General features: G+C 50.2%; 1 long non-coding RNA gene across 1 annotated transcript; it reads left to right on the top strand.

The window, feature by feature from the left end:
• The first annotated feature begins 242 nt into the window (after nt 1-242).
• On the top strand, nt 243-18,702 carry LOC132500859 (uncharacterized). Its single transcript, XR_009534087.1, has 3 exons — nt 243-677; nt 3,073-3,168; nt 17,196-18,702. It is a non-coding gene; the product is annotated as an uncharacterized LOC132500859 (long non-coding RNA).
• Nucleotides 18,703-19,935: the final 1,233 nt, after the last annotated feature.

Below are 19,935 nucleotides of genomic sequence, written 5' to 3'. Positions count from 1 at the left end.
CTGCCAGGGGCTGGGAGAGAGCGCTGCCTCCGGGGGAGGCGGTGCGGGGCTGGCCGGGGCTGGCATCCGCGGGAGGGTGGAGGTGGGTGGGGACCAGAGGAGCTTTTTACAAGAAGTCACGGGGGGTAGGGGAACCGAGAGGGTGAAAACCGCCCTGCGGAGCTGCCGGGGCGGGGAGGGAACCTGCGCCCGGAGCCACGTGCTGGAGCCGGCGCTGGGTGGGTGGCTTGGGGGTGGGAGAGGCCCTTGCTGGGAAAGGCCCCAGGCCACGTTTCTGGGGGAGGAGAAGAACCGCGGGTGGACACGCTCGGCCCCAGGCCACCAGGGAACGTTCGTGTCTGGAGAACGAGGCCCAGATCCGTTTGATGGGAGCAGCTCTGGCCAAGCCTGGAGGGCTGGCCCTGCCTGCTTAGGGTTGGACCTGAAGAAATGCACTGGCCTAACCCAGTGGCCTCCGCTGACCGCGGTGGGATGGGGTTAGGGCTGGAGGCACATCCACCTCCCACCCCTCAAAGAGGATGTCTGTCCAAGGGTCAAAGAACTGGAGAGGCTGAGTAAGTTGAGGGTGGGTGGCTGCCCAGTGAAGGCGGGAGTAGTAGGAAGAAGGAAGGAGGCGTAAAAAGAAGGAAGAAGAATTTTAAGAACATGCCAAGGACATAACTGCAGTCCTTGGAAAGGTGAGTTTCCTACTACCCGAGGAATCAGGCCAGAATCCTCAGAGGAAAGAAAATGGATTCGCTGCAGGAAGGAATGTGGAGCCTGGGCTTCTTCCTCTGAGTAAGAGGCTGGAGCCTCTGGGTGCTCTGGTCTGCCACTGTCCGTGTGGAGCACCCACTTTGAGAGGCTGCCTCCTGTGGCTCTAGGATGCTCAAGAAGGGCAAAAGACCCTTTAAAAAGCACCCACCTGCAGTGGCCTAAGCGGCACCTAGAAGCTTCCTTAACCCTGACAGTTTTCTCTGCCCTTGTCAGAAGGGAGAGGAGCCAGGAAGACAGAAAGGCAGCAAAGCTCCACAGGCACCTGGGTTTCCTCCTCTCCCACTCCATCCCACCTCACCCCACCCTCCCTTGACCCCCAGGATGAGCAAGACACAACTGCCATTAGTGGGCCTCCAGCTGCAATTTATTCTCAGTCTGTTTCCGGGATTTGACTTGCTGTTCTTTCCAAAGCCACGGCTCGACAAGTGATGCCAGCCCATGGAGGGGGTGTCGTGTCTCATCTTGCAGGCAGAGGTAGCACAACAGCTGGGTGAACCAAACCCATCCGGATCTGTCCAGAGCTGTTTGTCAGTATGGCCTCACAGGACCACGTGAGCTGCCTTTTGCCCCATGTGACCCCCATTCAAACTCAGGCAGAGCAAGGGCTCCCGGCCCCCTTCTCCTTGGGCAGCCTTCTCCCAAGTGTGTGGATGGGTGGCTCATTCCTGCCAGGTCAAAATAGCATTGAGCCAGACTTCTGGGAAGCTCTGTATTCCAGGCCTCTGTAGAAGAGCTAAAAATAACAGCTCTTGGGAAGCCAGGGGGTCTAATTTGCTGAGGTGGGACAAGATGCAGAGCCCTGTGACGTCAAAGGGCAGAAATACTGGCTGGGGATCAGTATGGAAAGTGTTAGTAGCAGGAGGTCCTGGGCCCTGTGTGGTTGCCCTTCGGGGAAGTTGGTGGGCTGGACCAGTGGGGGTTATCCTAGGAGGCTAAGGCCAGGTGCAGAATGGGGTCTGTGGCCGGATACTTAAGCCACAAACACTGCAACCCCCAACTTCCACTTTTTTTTTCATGCTGAGAACTCTCTTGGTAGAGGCTGCTTCCTCCACTGTTTCAAATTCTGATTTCTCATGTATCTGTCAGAGAGACAGTTATCACGATCTGGGTGAAGCTCTTTTCTGCCATTCCACAATCTGTGGACTTGTAGCCCTCCACACCAGCACTGTAACCCTTACCATGCTTTGCTTGGCCTGAGAGATTTTGCTGTCTTCAACTTCCCTCTCTACCCAGAGGCCTACTGGGAGGCCCAGAGTTTCATCTTTGCAACTCGCACTTGGTGGAACTCCTGGGGAAGTGAATTAGCTGTCAACTCTGCCCTCCTCTGCCCCACGCTTGGCCTGATAGCCTCCTTTGTGTCTGAGGGCACTTCCTGTTTGCTGTGTCTGCTGCTTCCACGAGAGCTTCTTCCTGGGTTTTGACCCAACCTGCTCTTTGCCTGACGGTTCTGCCCAGCCTCTGGGACCCTGGCTTGTTACCCTGATTGACACCTGGCAGCTGTTCAGCAGGGAGAGCTGCACCTTCCCTTAGCAGCTGGAACTAGGGCAAAGGGTCGATGGCACCTAAGTGTACTTCACTAAAGCCAGCCAGCCCGTCGTGTGTGCCTGCACATCCAGGAATGCAGGTGGACCCAACTGAAGCTAACATGTCATGGGTAAAGCCACAGTCATACAAAAAATAAGGGCTACAACCCTTCACAAAACTTTTTTCAAAGCATACCATTAAATATGAGATTCCTGGTATGTATTTAGAGGGCTCATTTTCCTTGCAACTTCTGAGGAATAGATATATTGAAAGTGAGATACAAAATTAGATGAATTAGCAGAGATTAGACTATTTTCAGGGGTCGTATAACAAAGTTCTGAATTACTGCAGATGCCAGAAAAGTTGGAGATGAAATTGATCCGAACGAGGAATATCTGCCTCAAAAGATTTGGCGTAACTCCTCAAAACATCTGGCATCCCTTGGTAGTGTTTATCACTCCACTGAAAAGCTGACCTTCTCCAGCCATCCTTGACCACGTAATGGAGCAGAGAGCGGGGGACTGTGTGTCAGAAAATCTGGTTCCGTCTCTGGCTCTGCCGTGTCTGAGCTCTGCTACCTTGGGCCACCTGCTGATCTGTCTGTGCCTTGGTTTCTTCTCCTGTAAAATAGAGATCCTTATACCTACCTCTTAGGGCTCTTGTGAGGACCAGAGGAGGTAATTGACACTTGGTGGGTGCTCAGTAAAGGGTAGCTTAAAATGTTTTGGACTTTCTAACTGTTGGGATAACAACTTCCTTAAGTGTGTAATCTTCTCCATTGGGCTTCTTTAGGTTTAGGTTCTGTCCAGGGTCAAGAAGGTCAAACTGAGAGAGTGTTGAGCTCTTTTTCAGAAGCCACTGGAGCAAAGACCAACATCTCTAGGAGAGGTAAGGAATTTAAGAGCAGCACAATCTGCTAACCAATCGTGGGTTTCAGGCCTGAGAGAAACCTGATAATGAATCATTCTGAAGCCTAATCAGTGACAAAGATGACCTTTGCCCAGACACTGGCATGTCTGAGCTGCTGAATGAGCCTTTAGTGCAGGAGGTGTTGAAAGAGCCTAATAAATACTTATTCATTGAGTCAAATCCAAGAGTTTGAAGACAAATGCAAAGTTTATATTTTGTGTGCCCCTTGACCGTGTTAGATGTTACCCTGAGGGAAAACATAAACCAGACCCTGCTCTAGTGTTTGATGGGTCCCAGAGCCACATGCCGGGCCCTGGACTCTTGCTCCTGTGAATGGGAGCAGGTAAGGTTCCCAGGAAGGACAGATTAATGGGCTGCATTGGACATCCTTTGGAGAGGGAGTAAGAACTGTCCTTTGCACCTCACCTCAGCTCTTTCTGGTGCATCTGACACCAATCCAGGGAACATATGGTATATTAGTCTCCTAGGACTGCATAACCAAGCACCACAAACTGGGTATCTCGAAACAACAGAAATGCATTTGCTCAGAGTCCTGGAGGCTGGAGGTTTGAAATCAAGGTATCAGCAGGGCCCTGCTCCCTCTGAGACTCTGGGTGGACTCCTTCCTTGGCTCTTCCTAGCTTCCTAGCTTCAGACAGCTGGCAATCCTTGGCATTCCTTGGCCTGCAGCTACATCACTCCAATCTCTGCCTCTGTTAGCCTGTGGTGTTCTATGTGCGTCTTCATACGGCAATCTCCTCTTTATTAGAACCCCAGTCATTCTGGATAAGGGCCCACCCTAATAGCCTCTTCTTAACTTGTTACACCTGCAAAGACCCTGTTTCCAAATAAGGTCACATCCACAGGTACTGGGGGATTAGGATTTTACAGTATCTTTTTTAGGGAAAACAATTCAACCCATAACATATGGTGAGAGCGATACCTTTGATAAACAGGCTGCCGCACAGGCTGAGAAGGTTGTCAACATGGGCATTCTGCCCTGTGCCAGCAAGGGAGCAAATTGGGACAGCAAGTTGGCAGTCCATCTATCAGGAACCTCAGAAACATTCATATCCTTTAATCCAGTGATTCACAACTAGGAATCCAGCTGTAGGAAGTCATCAAAAATGTTGATAAAACCTTATGCACAGGGCCTCCCTGGTGGCGCAGTGGTTGAGAGTCCGCCTGCCGATGCAGGGGATACGGGTTCGTGCCCCGATCTGGGAGGATCCCATATGCCGCGGAGCAGCTGGGCCCGTGAGCCATGGCCGCTGGGCCTGCGCATCCGGAGCCTGTGCTCCGCAACGGGAGAGGCCACGACAGTGAGAGGCCCGCATACCGCAAAAAGAAAAAAAAAAAAAAAAAAAACCTTATGCACAGAGGTATTCATCTCAATGTTGTTTATAATAATTATTAGAAACAACTTCAATGTCCAGCAGTTAGGGATGGTTATTAAAATAAGCCACATCTACATGAGGGGGGGGTGTTATATAGCCTTTAGAAATGATATTTCCAGAAAAAAATTTGTAACATGGGAAAAAAATGAAATAAAATGATATAGTCTATATTTTGTCAACTTTATAAAAAATATACAAGGAAGAAAAACATCAACATAATGTTAGAAGTCTCCCCCCTTCTTGTGAGAGATTATGAGTGATTTTAAAAAATTATTATTATGGCATTATATATATTCTCTGCATTAGCTTTATAACCAAGGAGAAAAAACCCTAATGTTATTTTTAAAATAGATATATAAATAGTTTCCTGGAATATACATTCCAGGGACGTTCTGGCTGGGAGGAGAGTAGCAGCTGCTGGGTGTCCAGCTGATTTCTGTGTTTATAAGCCATAGCCGTAACCCTCTAGAGTTTCTCAGCATGTAGTTGGATGGCTCCTTGCCTCAGAATTACCCATGATGCTTATTTAAAAATGCAGAATTCTAGGCCCAACCCTAGGCCTACTAAATCAGGATCTCTGGGCGCAGGGCCCAGGAATTTGCATTCTTACAGGCTCTGCACACTTGAGTTTGAATTCTCCTTGCCTTAGAGGCTGTGGACAACCCACTCATCAGTAATCCAGCATGGTTTCTCACATCAGTCACTTTTGCTTTGAAGAGAAATTATTCTCTTTATAAAGTTCATTCTTGGTTGTGCCTAAGACGGGAAGCTGCAAAACATATTCAAAAGAATAGAAAATTCATAATTGTATTATATTTTGGAACTCAGTAACAGCAGGCTGTGTTTCCTAATTTACATTAGGCTAATAATTAAAACGAGTTAACATTCCCAGACTCTACCCTAGGTTGGAATTGAGTAGCTGCAGGAGGACATCAGCCCACAGGGAAAGCTTTACCCTATTGACAAGTGGATATTCCACGTGCCGTTAGTTGAGAATCGTAATTATAGACATGATTACTTTTAACTCACAACCTGAGGTGTCCTTTATTGACTGGTTTAGGGGAGCGCTATCAGAGGACAGTAGAAAGTTCTCCACTTTGAGGTGTGTGCTGGCTCAGAGCAGGAGCTGGCTGAGAAAGCCCTCCCAGCCCTCTGGGGCTGTGACTTGTCCAGACTCAGGGGAGCTGTAACTGCTGGGTTGGGGGAGGGGCAGCAGCTGTGCAATTTCAGCCATCTCGTCAGTAGGTGAAATTCAACACCGCAAAGAGGCAATAATTCAGGGTATTAGTCCACACTTGTTGCTTCTGGAGGTGGTCACAGCCTCCTAGGAGAAAAGATGAGCCATCCTGAGAATGAAGACAGCTCCAGGTGGGAGCTGTAAGAAAAAAGGGCATCTAGCCTCCTGGCAGGGACCATATCCCCGCTCTGCGCCCTCTCGCCCTCTCGTAGAATAGATGGCTTCAGGCTGCAGGACCCCGCACCTGATCCGCGCTGTTTGGGCGGGAAGAGGGCCACAGGAGGTGGGTGAAGTGCGTGGCCCCTTTTAATAACACCTTCCACTTGTGCTGTGTCATAATCCCCAGGGCTCTGGCAGTACCGGATCGCCCCGCGGTGGGAAATGAGACCTGGATGGGCAGGGCTGTCGTCAGCTCACCAACTCAGGGAGGCCCGAGTAGTGGGGCTGAGAGTCGGGCTCTGGGGAGCACAGGGCAGGAGGTCAGGCCAGTTGTGCCTTCTTCCCTGCGGCATGGGGAGGGAGGGAGCAGAGGAAGGCAGCCAAAAGGGTTAGGACCCATCAAGGAGGAAAAACTGTAAAAGGAAGCCCTGTAGCTTTCATACAACATGTAATTAACTCTCAGCAGAAGATGCCACGGATTCATAATGGGAGCCGACAGCGGGGGAGGAAGGTTCTGACAAGCATGAGATTTCTTGGGGTTTTTTTTTTTTTTTTTTTTTTCCAATTTAATTTTTAAAGGAACACGAACAGTTGCAATTATAATCGTGGACCTTCAGTGATAGTGTCTCCCCAGCAGCAAGCCAGCTTATGCTGTCTGCCACCCTACCCAGGCAGGATGAGCAGGAAGGGCTTTTCTGCCTGGCGCTCTCTCCAGGCACCTGGTGCCCCAGGGTGGGTCTGTCAGCAGCCCCTGCTCTGTCAGCCTGCCCAGCCTGTGGGTCTGTCCCAGAGCCCTCTCTTCTCCGTGACAGCTGTCCTTGGAGTCACCCTGGTCTCCAGCCAGGGGCTCCCAGGGTCGCCCTTCTGGCAAAGCCCAGGCCTCCTCCCTAGTGCCCTGCCCTCAGTAGGGTGGCTGCACCCCATGAGGAAAGGAAGTGCAGCTGGAGAGGAAAGGCAGGGAGCCCCGGGGTGGGACGGCTGCAGGTGGGCAGTGCCTGGACATCCGCCAGAACAAACGGGGCCAACGTTCTCCCAGACACAAAGGGCTCTCTGTGCGGGACACACCCAGCCCCGTGTGCAATCTGGGAGGCTCACGTTTCCTAACACAAAGGAGGCCCATTCCCAGACAGTGCTGGGTGTGGCCTGTAGGCTGAACCCTGCTGGGCAGAGCCCCTGTGACCCATCTGGATGGGTGACTTCAGTCCTCATTATGCTCTGGTCTGCACATGAGGATGGAGAGGGGCCGCTTAACTCCACAGGACATTGGGCAACTGCCTTTTCTTCCTCTGGGAAAGAGGCTGTGAACTATGAAGAAGACATTCATTTATTTTTTTTTCCCTTAAAATGTATTTATTTATTTTTGGCTGCTGTTGGGTCTTCATTGCTGCTCACGGGCTTTCTCTAGTTGGGGCGAGCGGGGGCTACTCTTCATTGCGGTGCGCCGGCTTCTCATTGCGGTGGCTTCTCTTGTTGCGGAGCACGGGCTCTAGGTGCGCAGGCGTCAGTAGTTGTGGCTTGCGGGCTCTAGAGAGCAGGCTCAGTAGTTGTGCGCGCACGGGCTTAGTGGCTCCACAGCATGTGGGATCTTCCTGGACCAGGGCTCGAACCCGTGTCCCCTGCATTCTTAACCATTGCACCACCAGGGAAGTCCCGAGGACATTCATTTATTGAACATATATTTCTTGGGCACCATCTAGGTGCCAGCAAATAAAACAGACAAAATTTCCTGCTCTTAAGAGCTTACGTTTGACACAGAAGCATAGGCGCTTCTCCTCTGCATTTGTTTCCTAGGGCTGCTGTAACAGAGTACCACAGATTGGGTGGCTTAAGCAACAGAAATGTATTTTCTCACAGTTCTAGAGATTAGAAATCCAGGATCAAGGTCTGGGCAGGGTTGGTTCCCTCTGAGAGGCTGTGAGGCCTGTAAGGGCAAGTCTGTTCCAGGCCTTTCCCCTCACTTCTGGTGGGTGCTGGCAATCTTTGGTGTTCCTTGATGTACAGCTGCAGCACCCCAACTTCTGCCTGCATCTTCACATGGTGTTCTCCCTTTGTGTCTCTTTATCCAAATTTCCGCCCCCCCCCTCTTTTTTTTTGCGGTACGTGGACCTCTCACTGCTGCGGCCTCTCCCGTTGCGGAGCACAGGCTCCGGACGCGCAGGCTCAGCGGCCATGGCTCACGGGCCCAGCCGCTCCGTGGCATGTGGGATCTTCCCGGACTGGGGCACGAACCCGTGTCCCCTGCATCGGCAGGCGGACTCTCAACCACTGCACCACCAGGGAAGACCCAAATTTCCCCTTTTTATAAAGACACCAATGGTGTTAAATTAGAGCCCACCCTAATGACCTCATTAACTTGATCATCTCTGGAAAGACTTTATCTTCAACAAAGGTCACATTCTGAGCTACTAAGGGTTAGGACTCCGACATGTCTTCTTTTTTTGAGGGTGGACATAATTCAAGCCATAACAGCCTCTATGGAGAAGTGCAGGAAAGTATGGAGGAGAGTTATTTGCCTTTGAGGTGCCTGCAGGCTCCTGCTTCCTCAAGGTCTCTCGTGAATACATCTGATGGGTGGAACCTGGGTCATGAATCTGTGCCCCACTGCAAGGCAGGCTGGGAAATTGAGTTTCTGGCTTCTTACCTTGGGGAGGATGGACATCTAATGTGGGATCTTACCCAAACATAGGAAGCGCATTCAAAGGATTCATGCAAAGGTGGCCACAAAACACGAGAAATCTATTATGCAGGTGCTTTCAGATTTTCTCCAAGGGGACCCAAAAGCATGGAATGAGAACAACAGCATCAATGTCTCGTCTGCCCTTTAATGCCTGGTATTGTGTGCTGCCCACTGCAGAGACCAAATGTGGGTGACCACAGAGGACATCTGGCCAGTCTACATAATAGCAAACAACTAACATTTAGTAAGCATTTACTGTGTGCCAGGAGATTTTCTAAGCTCCTTACATGCATTGCCTCATTTAATCCTCACAACAGCCTTATGAAATAGCAATGATGATTAGCCCCTTTCACAGATGAGAGAACTGAGGTACAGAGAAGTTAAGTAACTTAGCTACTAGGTGAGAGGGCCAGTATTAGATACCAGCCATTTCAATCTGAGACTGAGAGCTTAGCCACCGTGCTCCCTAAGAGCACAGTGATGGAAGAAGATGATGAGAGATGGAAGCCAGGCTTTAGGGCAGGTGGGTGAGTGCTATTAAGCCATTGCCCAGATGTCAACCTGGGAGCTCACTGGAGCCACCCCTGGATGGCATATACATTGTCTCACACTGTCTGAGCCAAGGTGGGTGTGATGTTGGCCTGAGGCACCTTGACAAAGTCCTCGGGAATCCTGGGAGAGAGAGGCGTGGGGAGAGGCAGGAAGGAGGGGGAGGGGGGAGCCTGCAGCTGGGGTGCTGCAGGACTGGCCCAGGAGGTCCTGCCTGGCGTGGCTGAGGACGGCCTACGTCCAGGATGCAGGGGGCTGGGCAGGGGCTGGCTCTCCTGAGAGGCAGGGAGAGCCCAAACTGGGCCCTTGCCAAGGTGCTGCCTGGAGAGGGCCAGATGTTCCCAAAAGTTCTTCCCCAGTGACCTGGAGGAACAGCTGGGCCTTGGAGGGGCCGGGTGGCTGCCAGGGCAGACCCTCCGTGTTGAGGTGCATTTGGAAAGTGGTTCAGATCCCTGACACATAGCCAGAGGCAGAGACCTGGGACCTCTGTGCCTGCCCTGGGGGAAGCCTTGGCCACACCCTACTCCTGCAACTCTGGACGTTGGAACATTGCTGTTTCTAATACTTTGGGGGGGAAATGTGGGAAAGGGGGCAGTAGGAGACAAAAGTGATGGGACATATTTCCGCAGCCCCAAGCATGTTCACCTGGAGACCTTCTGAGGCCCTGGCCCTTAGGATTGGGCCTTGAACCTCATACACTCCAATCCAGAGTATAATTTCAAGAGTGTCCATACACCAGGGGTGTCTTGTCATTCACCAGTCAGCCCTCCTCTCGAGAAAGCTGGGACCAGCCTAGCAGCTTCCCTCTCCAAAGGGAAATAGGGGACAAGGAGGTAGCTGGGCTTTTCTTAAAACGAACAGAAGACAAAGGTAGAGTATTTTCCTCAACAGCTTTGATAATAAGGTAAGGATAGCGTGGTTTCCTATATACTGGCAGGCTGTTTCCAAAACATACAAGGGTAACAAAAATAAGAAAGAAACGTGAAGGAAAAGAAATTTTCCACTAGAGGTTTTTATTTTCATTTTTTTGGAGGTTTTCATTACAGTAGGTCACTGTGAAATACAGAGTTAATAAGATACATCAGCTTCAGAAATGTATGCAAACATCAGTAGTGTTCCAGAGTTTTAAAACCAGGTTAATATCTACAATAACATGAAAAATACCAATGCCTCGCATGTGCCCTGATGCTCAGTTATCTTCCCATAGATAAGAAGCAGAGAAGAGGGACATTCTTAAAATTTAAAGAATGAGGTGAGGCCAGGGTTGCCAGATAAAATACAAGATGGCCTGTTACATTTGAATTCCAGATAAAACAACGAATATTTTGTTAGTATAAAACCATGTTCTGAATATTGCATGGGACATGCCTCTACTAAAAAATTATTTGTCATTTATCTGAGATTTAAATTGAACCGGCCATCATGTATTTTCTTTGGCTCAATCTGGCAACCTCATGTGGGCCTCTATCCACCCCAGTAGGGGAAGGCAGAGAAGTGACTTCTGGAAAAGAGTCTGGCAGGCATACGCCTCGTGTCGGGGACTCCAGGGAGACCAGGCCTACAGCTCCAGGGCTGCCGTGTAGGGCCCTGGGAAAAGGCCCTGAGCCTCTTCTCAGAGATCTCCCTGGAGGGAACAGGCAGGGCCCAACAGCTGCAGAAGGAAGCCTTGAAAACAACCTGGAAACAATTCAGCCTTCTGGCAGCTGCCAACACATCTACAAGTGCACCAGGGCTCCCAGACCACACGCCGGGCCACCTCCCGCAGTCTTGAGAGGTCACCCTGACCCCCCGGGGTATAGTAACACTGAGCCACACCTGAGCTGACCCTGTAAACGCCCCAGCCTGCACTGACCTCTCCTTCAGGTCTGCCTCTGTCAGCCCTGCTCACGCTGGCTGAATTTCCCCACATTCTCTGGGGTTGAGATCATCGAATACCCACGGGCCTTTCCTGCAAGGCTGAAGTGCCAATCCCTGGGCATTAGCTGGGTGACTAGTTATTTGTGTGCTGCCCACAGGTAACCTAGGGAGGGGAAGTGTGGGCACCTGCTGCCCAGGAGCCCTGGGAAATCACTGGGTGAGAGAGTCCAGCAGTCTCTCCCCAGAAGGTGAGTGGAGCCTGCCTGCCTGAGGGCTCTGGGCGAGCTGCAGACCCTCCAGCCTCGCAGGCCCCCTGCTATGCTAGCTCTGCTGAGGGGCAGGTCTCCTCATGGCTTTCCTCCCAGGGCTGTGTGGCAGCTGTTCTCCTGTCCTTTCCCAGAGAACAGGGAGGGAAGAAGGAAGGAGAAAAAGGGGCAGGCCTGCCCTGGGAAGTTTCAGCTTGAATGTTGGACCGGAGCACTCACTGGAGTGCTGAGAAAGGAAGGAAGGAAGGACATCCTGTGAGCAGAGCATGGCTTTGATAAGCATCTCTTGTGAGGTGCGTTTAGTCCCATTTTCACAGAAGATGAAACTGAGGCCCAGGGAGTTTGTGGAACTTTCCTCAGGTCACACAGAAAATGCTAGTCTCAGAACTCACAGCCAGACCACTCTGATTCTTTTTTTTTTTTTTTAATATTTATGTATTTATTTATTTGGCTGTATCGGGTCTTAGTTGTGGCACGCGGGATCTTTCGTTGAGCAGTGCGGCTTCTCTCTACTTGTGGTGTGTGGGATCTAGAGCGCGCAGGCTTAGTTGCCCCGCGGCATGTGGGATCTTAGTTCCCTGACCGGGGATTGAACCTGCGTTCCCTGCATTGGAAGGCAGATTCTTAACCACTGGACCACCAGGGAAGTCCCGAGACCACTCTGATTCTTAAACCTGGGCCCATTCTATTGCTCTTTGCTACCCAGGAGAGTCCTGATCTAGCTCAGGAGGAAATATAGCTACTGTCAACTCTGTTCTTCTACTATGTCAGGTTCCAGCCCCCTCCACTACCCCCAAGCTTGGCTCATGACTGTGAAATTTCCACTAGAAAATAATGCTGAAAGGAAACAGCTGTACTTCTCTGTGACACGCCAGGACCCCCATCTCCTGGGCTCGTAACCCTCCTGTCACGGAGCTGAGTGAACGCGCTGGGCAAGGCTGTGGTGCTCTCGGCAGCACGTTGGGAAGTGCCCCCAGTCCCCACTCTCGTGGGGCTCATTTGGTAATTCCTGACAGGCTGAAAACCAGCCTCTTGAACCCAGCCTGTGTGCTTGGTTGAGTCTGGTGAAACTGGAACATATAGGCCCCCATGATGCTCCCACCCTCATCCCCAGGGGTTACTCTGAGTTGTCCCTGCCCCCTTAGCCCTCCTCAGATGTCTCCCACAGAGGGCTCAAGCCTTCCTTATCTTGGGCATTTCTCAAGTCTCTGGCACTCCCGCCACCTTGGGTCCCCATTCCTCCCCCTCAACACCTCACAGTAGGATGAAAAGAAACGTCTGTGTGTGGTAGGGAGAGAGTGGGGGCTGAGAGGGAAGGGAGAGAGCTCTGTTTCTTCTGATCATGAACTCACTTTTTTAAAATTTTATTTTATTTTTTAATAAATTTATTAATTTAATTCATTTATTTTTGGCTGCTGTTGGGTCTTCATTGCTGCTCACGGGCTTTCTCTAGTTGGGGCGAGCGGGGTCTTCTCTTCGTTGCGGTGCGCGGGCTTCTCATCGCGGTGGCTTCTCTTGTTGCGGAGCACGGGCTCTAGGTGCGCAGGCGTCAGTCGTTGCGGCACGCGGGCTCCAGAGCGCAGGCGCCAGTCGTTGCGGCACGCGGGCTCCAGAGCGCAGGCGTCAGTGGTTGCGGCGCCGCGGGCTCCAGAGCGCAGGCGTCAGTCGTTGCGGCGCCGCGGGCTCCAGAACGCAGGCGTCAGCCGTTGCGGTGCCGCGGGCTCCAGAGCGCAGGCGTCAGTCGTTGCGGTACGCGGGCTCCAGAGCGCAGGCGTCAGTAGCTGCGGCTCGTGGGTTCCAAAGCGCAGGCGTCAGTAGTTGGCTTAGTAGCGCACGGGCATAGTTGCTCCGCGGCGTGTGGGATCTTCCCGGCAGGGCTCGAGCCCATTTCCCCCGCATTGGCAGGCGGATTCTCAACCACTGCGCCACCAGGGAAGTCCCGAACTTCTTTACTGACTCATGCATGTGTATTGGCTGGATGCGGAAACACAGGAGGAGATGGAGGCTGGACGTGGTAGTACCAGCCAGGTCCCCACACGGCCCAGGCTCTTGGCTCAAAGCCTGTTCCCAGACATTTGTTAACCAAACTACATTAAAAAGGACTTCCAAGCTCTACTTGCACCTCCTCTGCTGAGGATTGACTCAGTAGCATTTCTCAGAAACACCTTTCTTCTGTCACATCTTGCAGCTCCTCTAAGCCTCCAGAAACGTCCAGCCTACGCAATGTCTTCTCTTGTTGGAGTGTGGCTCTTGGAGCCCGACTGCCTGGGTTCACGTCCTGGCTCTGAACCGTCTCATACTTGGGCGCATTCCTTAATCTCTGCCTCAGATGCCTCACCTCTGATATGGGGATTAGAGCATCTACAGCCTAAAGTTGTTGGGATTACAATGTCAACAGCCATAAAAGACTTAAAATAGTAGCTGGTACATCGTAAGTACTGTATTAGTGTTAGCAGCCATCATTATTTTTATTATTATGATGATTCTCTCATCTCTTCCCTTCAACATCTCCAGTCCCATCTTTTTTTTTTTTTTTTTTTTTTGTGGTACGCGGGCCTCTCACTGTTGTGGCCTTTCCCGTTGCGGAGCACAGGCTCCAGACGTGCAGGCTCAGCGGCCATGGCTCACAGGCCTAGCCGCTCCGCGGGATGTGGGATCTTCCCGGACCGGGGCACGAACCCTTGTCCCCTGCATCGGCAGGCGAACTCTCAACCACTGGGCCACCAGGGAAGCCCTCCAGTCCCATCTTTATCAATGTACTGTCCTCCTGAAGCCTCGGTGGCTGAACAGAGCCGTCCTTATAGGGTGGTGTGAGAGGACCTGGAAGGCTGCAGACTCTCACATGGAGATGAACCTGTGCCTGATGTCTGAGAAGGTGTAGGGACCCCTACAGATGGTTCTGAGGTGGGAAGGAGCAAGCCGCCCTCCACTGTACTGAACGAAGGGGGACCCACTTGCAGCAGGGGGCGTATCTCCTGGTGGTGACGGAGCTTCTTCGGCTTTGGGTTCAAACAGTTTAGTTCAGGGGCAAACTCGTCAGTCAGAGAAATGCTGAACATGTCCAGATGGAGGTGAAACCGCACAACTCAGATGGGACTTGAACCCACTGTCTTTTAATTGAAATCACACACATGGTCTCAGGACTTAATGAAGCTCAGGTTCTTTGTGTCTCATCGCAGAAGGAATTCAGCTAGAGACAAAGTGAAAGGTAAGAAGTAGATTTATTGAGAGAGATACACATTCCATAGACGGAATGCAGTCTGTCTCAAAAGGCAAAAGCGGCCCTGAAATATGGTGTGGATAGTTTTTATGGGCTGGGTAATTTCATAGGCTAATGAGTGGGAGAATTATTCCAGCTATTTTGGAGAAGGGGTGTGGATTTCCAGGAACTGGGCACCGCCCAGTTATTGGCCTTTTATGGTCGGCCTCAGAGCTGTCATGGTGCCGGTGGGTGTGTCATTGATCATGCTAATGTATTACAATGAGCGTATAATGAGGCTCACGGTCCACTGGGAGTCATATCTTCCGCCACCTTGGATCTAGTTGGTTCTGACCAGTTTATGTTATATCTTCAACCTGCTATGTCCTTCTTTTTTTTTTCTTCTTTTTTTTGGTATCTTACTGTAGTTTATTTATTTTTAACATCTTAATTGGAGTATAATTGCTTTACAATGGTGTGTTAGTTTCTGCTATATAACAAAGTGAACCAGCTATACATATACATATATCCCCGTATCTCCTCCCTCTTGCGTCTCCCTCCCACCTTCCCTATCCCACCCCTCTAGGTAGACACAAAGCACGGTGCTGATCTCCCTGTGCTATGTGGCTGCTTCCCACCAGGTATCTATTTTACATTTGGTAGTGTATATATGTCCATGCAGCTGGCTGTGTCATTCTTTTAAAGGTGGTGCCCTGCCCCCTTCCCTGCTGTTTCAGAGGTCGCAATTAAGACACTCATACAAAGGACTCTAGTGGGTTGATGGGTGGCTCCCCCAAAAGATATGTCCATGTCCTAGCCCCCAAAACCTGTGAATGTGACCTTGTTTTGAAAAAGGGTCTTTGCAGATGTAATTAAGAATCCCGAGATGAGGTCATCCTGGATTATCCAGGTGTGTCCCAAATCCAATGACAGGTGTCCTTATAAAGAGCAGAAGAGGAGAATTCAGAAATACAGAGGAGAAGGTCATGTGAAGACAGAGGCAGAGATGGAAGTTATGCAGCCAAAGAAAGCTTGGAGCCACCAGAAGCTGGAAGGGAAACTTTGGAGAGAGTGCAGCCCTGAGGACACCTTGACCTTGGATTTTTCGCTCCCAGAACTATGGAAGAATTAATTTCTGTTGTTTTAAGCCACCCAGTTTGTGGTAATTTGTTTCAGGAGCTACAGGAAATTAATAACAAGGACCAATTGCAAACTACAGCCCATCCCCACCCCGAAAGGAAAAGATAAGGGGCCATGGTCTGAAGTGGTGAAGGCAGAGAGAAGTGAAGCTCAAAGGATCAATGAAGGACTTTCATAGCTTGCTGCGTACAATGGAGTGGGTTGTGCACTGCACAACGGTGGGCGCCATATACAGCATGGTTGTAGATATGAATATTTATCGCTTGTTTTTTTTCTGCAGGGGTCAGTAAGGTATCTTGAGGAAGGGATGCCTCTTCCTAAAACACACAAAACTACCCTATGACCTTGCTGGGTTTTGGTGAGAAACATCTAGATAGCCCTGTCCAATAGAACTTTCTGCAAGTATGGAAATGTTATAATTGCGCCATCCAATAGAGTAGCCACGAGTCAATTGTGACTCTTGAGCACTTAGAATGTGGCTTGTGCAACTGAAGAGCTGAATTTTTGGCTGTGTTGGGTCTTCATTGCTGCACGCGGGCTTTCGTTGCGGCGAGCGGGGGCTACTCTTCTTTGCAGTGCGCGGGCATCTCATTTCAGTGGCTTCTCTTGTTGCGGAGCACGGGCTCTAGGCCCGTGGGCTTCAGTAGTTGTGGCTCGCGGGCTCTAAAGCACAGGCTCAGTAGTTGTGGTACACGGGCTTAGTTGCTCTGCGGCATGTGGGACCTTCCCGGACCAGGGCTCGAACCAGTGTCCCCTGCGTTGGCAGGTGGATTCTTAACCACTGTGCCACCAGGGAAGCCCTGAATTTTATTTTAATTAATGTAAATTTAAAAAGCCACATGTGGCTGGTGGCTACCATATTGGACACACAGGTCTGGGTCAAGAAAATGGAAGCTCAGGACTGCTTGATGTAGAATTTAGTCACCAGAAGCCTGGCCACTACACTAGATATTGTTCATGGGCCCCTCTGTAACTGTAGTCCTTATTGAGTTGAGAGGGTCAGTCAGGGACCAAGGTGGAGGTAGAGGTGGTGGCAGGGAGTGAGGAGTGCCCGGAAGTATGAGAAATGCCCAGCTGGACCGGAGCAAGGGTCCAACAGCAGAAGGAGGAAGAGAGAAGGGCTTGCCCAAGGAGGTAAGGGATTTCTCTCCAAATTGCTGGCTTTCCCTCCTCTTAGTAAACTTTCATGAATCTGTCAATCATGAAGTTAGCTATACTCTTTAGGAACCCTCCCCCCCCTTTTTTTTCTGGCTGCACCGTGCTACTTGCAGGATCTTAGTTCCCTGACCAGGGATTGAACCTGGGCCCCGTCAGTGAAAGAGTCACGTCCTAACCACTGGACCACCAGGGAATTCCCTCTTTTAGAACCTATTTTTGCTTTCAGCTTTCAGTTTGGAATAATGAATATTTATTTATGTATTTATGTATGTATTTATGTATTTATGTGTGTATGTATGTATGTATTTATTTATTTATTATTTTGTGGTACGCGGGCCTCTCACTGTTGTGGCCTCTCCCGTTGCAGAGCACAGTCTCCAGACGTGCAGGCTCAGCGGCCATGGCTCATGGGCCCAGCCGCTCTGCAACACGTGGGATCCTCCCGGACCGGGGCACGAACCCGTGTCCCCTGCATCGGCAGGCGGACTCTCAACCACTGCGCCACCAGGGAAGCCCTGGAATAATGAATTTTTATTTGGAGATAATCATAGAGATGGGCAGGGGGTGCCAGTCTGGGGGCTCCTGGGCCTTGGGGTCATTCACTCCTTGAAAGGGGGCTCTTTGGGAGCAGGTCTGTTTAAGCTCCCAATCAAGCCTGCTATGGGAAGGTGGGAGCTCTCCCTGTCTAGGCCACCCGACGTCGCCCCGGTATAGTGTCCACACTCCTGTCTGGAGAGCAGGACATTTGCCCAGCTGCACCTTCATCCCTTGAAGGGAACTGAAGACTCCTCCAAGGTGGGAAGAAAGGTCTAATATGTCATTTGGTGATCATCACACTCTCCCCGCATGTTGGTAAGCACTGAGTGTGAACTTACTGAAGACCTTTAGGGGTAAGTGCCAGCCAGACAGTGAGGACCTGGCTATTCCTGCAGCATCAGCATCACTGGGAGCTTGTTAGTGATGCAGACTCTCAGACGCACCTGATGGAATCAAGACTAGGTTGTAAGTCTCCCCATGTGATTGGGGATGCACAGTAAAGTTTGAAAACTGCTCTAGAACAAGGCCCATTCCCTGACATTGATTTAATGGACTTGTTTTGAATTAATTAATGGAGCCGAACTGACCTTGCTGTTTCAGAATTTTGTTGATTACACCACCCTGGAGAAACTTCCAGTAAAACATAAATCTGCCAAAATCGTTTCCAAGCTCGATTATCCCAGACGGAATCCCCTCCCAGGCCATGGATGTTCTGAAAGCTCAGGATAAAATGTATTCCACATCCCTGATCTTTGCGAGGGCGACACTTTGGGAGTGTGGTGGAGAGTGAGAACCTCCTTTCAGGGCCAGCTCTGAAGCTTGGCTCTGCATTGGTGACAACTTTTCCTGCCACACCTGAGAGGACCTGGGCTCTGCCCCCACGGAGAACAGTTACAGTATCTCCATCCTCATCTGTGGTCTCCCTGCACCAAAGCCTGGCAAAGAGGTGACCCTTCTCAGGATTTTCTGAACAGAGCCAGCAGCCCATGGCTATCAAAAGAGCACATGAGCCTACTATCAAAGGGCTTAAAGAGACACAGAATCACCCAAGTAGAAAGCGGTATTAAGCAGCCTATTTTTCCATCGACAGATGAATGGATAAAGAAGATGTGGTACATATATACAATGCAATATTACTCAGCCATAAAAAGGAACAAAATTGGGTCATTTTAGCAATGTGGTTGGACCTAGAGTCTGTCACACAGAGTGAAGTAAGTCAGAAAGAGAAAAACAAATACCGTATATTAACGCATATATACGGAATCTAGAAAAATGGTACTGATGAACCTATTTTCAGGGCAGGAATAGAGACAGAGACGTAGACAATGCACTTGTGGACACGGCAAGGGGGGGGCAAGGGGAGGGTGGGACGAATTGGGAGAGTAGCATGGACATATATACCCTACCATGTGTAGAACAGATAGCTAGTGGGAAGCTATCTGATCTCCCTGCTGTATAGCACAGGGAGATCAGCTCGGTGCTCTGTGATGACCTAGAGGGGTGGGATAGGGAGGGTGGGAGGGAGGGGATATGGGGATATATGTATACATAGAGCTGATTCATTTTGTTGTACAGCAGAAACTAACACAACATTGTTAAGCAATTATACTCCAATTAAAAAAAAGTGGTGTTAGCAGGTCTACAACATCCCATACAGCAGGAGATGCAGCTGTTGAAAATAATTTCTTTAAGAGGTTGTTAATTTTACAAAAAGCAGATCGTAAAATAGAATTATAGTCTTTTCATTTTCATTTTATTATATTATTATTATTATTTGGCTGCACCATGCAGCTGGCAGGATCTTAGCTGCCTGACCAGGGATCGAACCTGGGGCCCCGGCAGTGAAAGCGTTAGTCTAACCACTGGACCTCCAGGGAATTCCCCTTTTCATTCTTAAATAAAGATATATCTATAGTCAGAGAAAAAAATGCCTGGAAGGATATATTCCAAAATCTATGGTGTCAGTGCTCATTAGCCATAGGACACCAAGAACATATGTGTAGTGGGGCTTATGGGCAGTGCGGGGCATCTGGGTAAGAAGATGCTAGAAAGGAATTTTAGGTATCAGGTTTGAGCTTGTGGTTGGTGCTTTGGGGGTGGTTCAAGCAAGCAGGGCTCTGCTTTGAATTGGATGCTGCTGGGAAGCAGGGTAATTTTATGATTGGATATCTTAATAATTCACATCAAGAGGAATGGAACAAGGCTATAATTGGTAATAACAAAACAAAAACAACAGTTACCCATTAGCCAGAATAGGGAGATGTCTGGTTAGTTTTGTGGTTTGGACTATGCTCTTGTTACGGTCTTGTGTAGATGCGATTACAGAATGGTTGTGTCTTTGTCTTGATCTTCACAATGGCAGTGGCCTTGGCTGATGTGGGGGTTCTGTGGAGCTGGTTATGCTCAATGGGAGAATGGCAGGCAACATTCTTTGTCCACAAGACCAAGGCCCGGCTGTGAGTGTTGCCAGCTCTGGCCATCAGGGGCTGCTTTGCTCTTTCTTAGTGGGGGCACCTCTGTGTGTTGGGATTAAGAGTGATTTTCACTTTCTACTTCATATTCTGGAAAAA

This window comes from Mesoplodon densirostris, chromosome 13 (assembly GCF_025265405.1).
Source record: "Mesoplodon densirostris isolate mMesDen1 chromosome 13, mMesDen1 primary haplotype, whole genome shotgun sequence".
Taxonomy (NCBI): Eukaryota; Metazoa; Chordata; class Mammalia; order Artiodactyla; family Ziphiidae; genus Mesoplodon; species Mesoplodon densirostris.
The sequence above is the reverse complement of the archived record's forward strand: the minus strand, read 5'-3'. Positions and strand labels throughout refer to the sequence as shown.